The 5308-nt window shown below is 31.4% G+C and overlaps 1 long non-coding RNA gene across 1 annotated transcript; it reads left to right on the forward strand.

Moving 5' to 3' along the window:
* The first annotated feature begins 703 nt into the window (after nucleotides 1-703).
* Nucleotides 704-3362, forward strand: LOC131524709 (uncharacterized). The gene is made up of 4 exons (XR_009267052.1): nucleotides 704-1123; nucleotides 1397-1469; nucleotides 2163-2256; nucleotides 3349-3362. It is a non-coding gene; the product is annotated as an uncharacterized LOC131524709 (long non-coding RNA).
* Nucleotides 3363-5308: the final 1946 nt, after the last annotated feature.

The raw sequence follows: 5308 nt of genomic DNA on the forward strand, positions 1-5308 counted from the left end.
TTCAGGCTACTTTATTAACATTACCATAATGTTGGGAGAAACATCTTTAGAAAAAAAAAAAAAACTTATAGGCTATATAAAACAAGAATAGAACAGAATATGATAGAAAAATAAAATGTATTTAAATATGAAACTACAACCTCGATTAGGATGTGGCAAAGTCACTGAATCTTTTATAATTATATACTTTATCATTATTAATTATATATCTTTTATAACTTTTTGAAGTCATAGGCCTATAGTGAAATGTCATACACTGTAAATCAGTGGCATTTGCTAAATTAAATTAGTTAATTTAACAAAAAAAGTTATTTCAACTCAATATATATGTGATGTGAACTCAAAATCTAATTAGGTTAAGGGGAACTCAATCTAAATAAGTATAAATTAATTTAATCTACCATATGGTTATTATGTCTAAATGGCTGACCACAAAATATTTTAAAGAAAAATTTGCTTAATTCATGATTTCTAACATTGTTTTTCTAGAAATCACGTTTGCTTTATCTCTTTCAATATTAATTAAATAGCCTTCATAACTAAAGATAATACAATAAATACATCAATTTGTTTCATATTAAGCATAGATCAATCCTTTTAAAGAAATTAATTTTACTCGAGACAAAATATTATCCGGTGTTTTTCAAAACCGCGCATTTTTCAGTCAGACACATCCGTCCCTCCCCCACAGCTCACAGTCACTGGATCACAGCCGGGCGGCTCGCGACGCCGTCACGGAAAATAACAGGTAAGCATTCACTTTTTTATTCCTATTTAAAGCACTTTTGAACGTTATTTTGTGTTTTGTCAATTTTATCTGAAGATTAACCAGCTCAGTTATCATTGTAATGTTAGCTAGCAAAGAAGCAAGGACAACCACATCAAAGTTATCAACGGCAAGTGTTAAATATGCAGTGTTATACACAACAGTTTGTCAGTGATAAATTAAGGTGTGTGTGTGTGTGTGTGTGTGTGTGTGTGTGTGTGTGTGTGTGTGTGTGTGTGTGGTTTCTCACAGCTGGACACAGACAAACGAGTCCCGCGAATTGTATTTTTAAACTGGAGAGACAGCTGACAGGATGTCGTCATCTGTAACCGTCACTCGCCACAGTTCTCAAGTAAGGTAAAGCAAAGACATTTTCTCTGTATTACAATGCCTTTAAACTTTTAGTTAATCATTATTATCCGCTTTGTCAGTTTCATCTAGAATATCCATGTGATGCTGATCAAGTTTACTAAATCCGCCGAACGCAGTGAACAAAGGGGCTGAGGAGCATTTATAATGGCTGTTTTGTTAACTTTAGTTAACATTTTACACTGTTATTTGCTCCTCACTGTCTTTCTTAAAATTCATACTAACAAATTGTTGTCATGCTTTTGAAATCAATCTTTTCAGAGCAAAGGCAGCGAGGGGTGGTGTGATGTCATTTGCAACAAGACGGCTGATACTAATATGAGCCTAAAATAAAGTAAGTAGAATTCACATTAAACAAATTGATGGGCTTTAGTGTTGTACAAGATGTAATTTGTCACCTTATAAACAGTTATTTAAATTCATCGTTCTTCAGTTTTTATATTTTGATGAATTGCTATTAATGCAGATGTAATGATGACCAGAAATGACCAGCAGCACAAATGTTAAGTCTTCTGAAGCAATAGTATACTTTTGTTTTGTGAATATTAGATTGAAATTTAAACCTAAAGATCAAATTGTGAATAACGTTACACAATACAGATGAAAAATAACAAACTAACATCCCACAAGAATGACATCTAAAGACCAGTCATGTTTGATGTAATGTAGTGTGCCACCAATTTGATGCAGACTGAATTGGCAGAGTGAATAACATCTTAAATTTCAGTTTGTCTATCATTCCGTCAAAGTCTTTTGGTATTTTGTGTTGCTTCAGAAAAATACCAGTGAAGTCTTAAGTTCTGATTATAGTTATACATTTATATACTTAACTAATATAGATGGGGGAAAAAAAACTTCTACTTTCCCTTATCCTAAAGTTGCTTTGTTTTCTTATAAAGATGTCAGGTAATTGCTAATGCTAAGTTTGTAGTGGTTAAAAATTGTCTTATGATTCATAAAAATAAGCTGTCCATAAATGTTGCTTAATTGTGAGTTAAATTTCTCTAATTTTGTGTTTTGTCTTCAGGGACAATAATGGCATCAGCCATTCAAGTTATGATCCTGGCAGATCTACTACTATCTGAAAAGTAGTCTCTGCAGATTGTTTCAAGATACACAAGGTAGGACACATGTCAGGACAACTTTATATTTACTTGGCAACATTTAAAAATTTTAACTGAGATCAGCATAGTTAAAAAAATAATAATAATCTGTCATGGTTTGCTCACCCTCATGTTGTTCCAAATTCATTTTGAATGAATTTCATTCATCTTCAAACAAATGTTTTTATTTTTGATTTTCATTCATCATTTTGTCTTTCCATTGGAAGTCTTTATTTTCAAGCTTCTAAAAGTTTATAGTTTAGGCTTTGACACATAATAAAAAAAGCTACTTATACCTTCTGTTATTTATCTTGTTTCTGAATACCTGTAAAATTTAAAGGATTAACTAACAACTTGAGTGTAACTTGTTTTTTTGCTCTCAATGCCATTTTGACAATGCAGTTTTTTAATCCATGCAGCATTTTTTTAAAGGAAAACATTACAAATTATTCCTTAACAATTTAACTGATGTGTTAATAGCGAAAATTCTTACTGTCAGTTAATGGGTCAATGCTAGCATCCCTACCCAGAAACACCTACTAGAACCTATTAATCTTACCTGTTTTATCTCTGAGTTTCCTTCCTTAACTGAGTTCATGTAACAGTTTATCAGCTAATAACATGTAACAAGGCAACTTTTGCCATTTAATAACTTTATTGATGACTTCTAAATGTTAACTATATTTGAAGGATTTTTCCTGTTTCAAATTGGTATAAAATGGAAATTGCAGTTGACTTAACTACCCTATTATGATGTATTTCCAGTAGTGTGCATGTGTATACCTATCAAGATGAATAAATTAGGTCAATTTATGTTGACCTAAAAATTGTTTTTCGGAAGTGACACAATGAAAATGTATTATTTGAATGTTTATATTTTTCTTAATCTAATGATGCTTCAGAAGACGTTTTCTTAATGCTGCTAGAAGCTTGTCATTGAAAGTAACATATGCCAAGTCAAATGAAACTACCTTTGACTCTTGAGTAATGTAATATTTGTAGAACTCGCAGCACAGATCCTAATAATTTTTTTGGCATAGCCACACTAATTATTTTATAGGCATTTTGTAATATCACTTTGTAACATCAGCCAATCTGTTTACTTTATAGATGGAGCGTGGAGACGGGACATGGACCACAGTTTTCAGCACCCACACCCCACACTCAAATTCATATAGAAGTTCTCAATTATTAAATGTTAATTTCATAGTTTATATTTAGCTGTGAAGTTATAGTTCATTGTCATAAATATTAAACTACATATTATTATTATTATTTTACATGATATGCAAATTTCACCAATTTGTTTAATGTGTTAATTAACTTTTTGAAAGTGATTATCTTTAATAATTCAGATACCTGTTGAAATGCACATGTAATTATATACTTGCTCGTATCTGGAAGGTTGTGTTAATAAAAATGATGTTGAAAGCGAATGTTGCAATACTGCTAATCTTAAAATAACATTTTATTAAACTAAACTTTGTAATGTTCCAAATAAATGTTTTTAGGGTGTTGTGTTTTTAAGAAAATGTAGGTGGAAATAAAGTTGTAGGAACATTATGCTAACCATAAAATAATGTTCTAGCCAAGTTAGGCAAACTGGACATTTTGACGTTCTTGGAATGTTCCAAATAAACGTTAATAGAACATTATATTTTTAATGAAAATTAGGTTGCAAGAACATTGCAGGAAAGTTATGCTAACCATAAAATAACGTTCTAGCAACGTTAAGCAAACTGGACATTTTAACGTTTTGGAATGTTCCAAATAAAAGTTCATAGAACGTTACATTTTAAATTAAATTTAGGTTGCAGGAACGTTATGCTAACCATAAAATGTTCTAAGAACGTTAAGCAAACTGGACATTTTAACGTTTTGAATGTTCCAAATAAACGCGTTCATAGAACGTTATATTTTTAAATGAAATGTAGGTTGCAGGAACGTTATGCCAACCATAAAATAACGCTCTAGGAGCGTTAAGCAAACTGGACATTTTAACGTTTTGAATGTTCCAAATAAACGCGTTCATAGAACGTTATATTTTTAGTTAAATTTAGGTTGCAAGAACGTAGGAACATTATGCTAACAAAAAAATAACATTGTAGGAACGTTAAGCAAACTGGACATTTTAACGTTCTTGGAATGTTCCAAATAAACGTTCATAGAACGTTATATTTTTTGTGAAATTTAGGTTGCAAGAACGTTGTAGGAACGTTATGCTAACAAAAAATAACGTTGTAGGAACGTTAAGCAAACTGGACATTTTAACGTTCTTGGAATGTTCCAAATAAACGTTCATAGAACGTTATATTTTTAAATGAAATGTAGGTTGCAAGAACATTGCAGGAACGTTATGCCAACCATAAAATAACGTTCTAGGAACGTTAAGCAAACTGGACATTTTAACGTTCTTTGAATGTTCCAAATAAACGTTCATAGAACGTTATATTTTTAGTGAAATTTAGGTTGCAAGAACGTTGTAGGAACATTATGCTAACAAAAAAAATAACGTTGTAGGAACGTTAAGCAAACTGGACATTTTAACGTTCTTGGAATGTTCCAAATAAAATTTCATAGAACGTTATATTTTTAGTGAAATTTAGGTTGCAAGAACGTTGTAGGAACGTTATGCTAACCATCAAATAACGTTCTAGCAACGTTAAACAAACTGGACATTTCCACATTTTTGGAACATTCCAAATAACGTTCCCACAACCAAAACAGAACGTTACAAAAACGTTCTCAGAACATAAATTTGTTAGCTGGGATGAGATCAGTTTGCTAACAGATGATTGTCATTATAAACATATAACAACCAACTACTGATCATTTTCTCTGGGCTTTTGAGTTATAACAAATATGTTTGAGGAACACATGGTTACAACAGCCAGAGGAAAATAGGAGGGAAAAAAAAACTAAAACAGAAGTCAAGGGTCAAGAGCCCAACTAAAGCAGACACTGATCTCTAACATGGTTACTTCAAATGAAACAATAAATCAACATCTAAACCTTAGTTAATTCTCAATAAGATCTTCTGTAGATGTCTGACAGAAATAAAGTCAGTCTG

The sequence above is a fragment of the Onychostoma macrolepis genome, chromosome 18 (genome assembly GCF_012432095.1).
Source record: "Onychostoma macrolepis isolate SWU-2019 chromosome 18, ASM1243209v1, whole genome shotgun sequence".
Classification (NCBI taxonomy): Eukaryota; Metazoa; Chordata; class Actinopteri; order Cypriniformes; family Cyprinidae; genus Onychostoma; species Onychostoma macrolepis.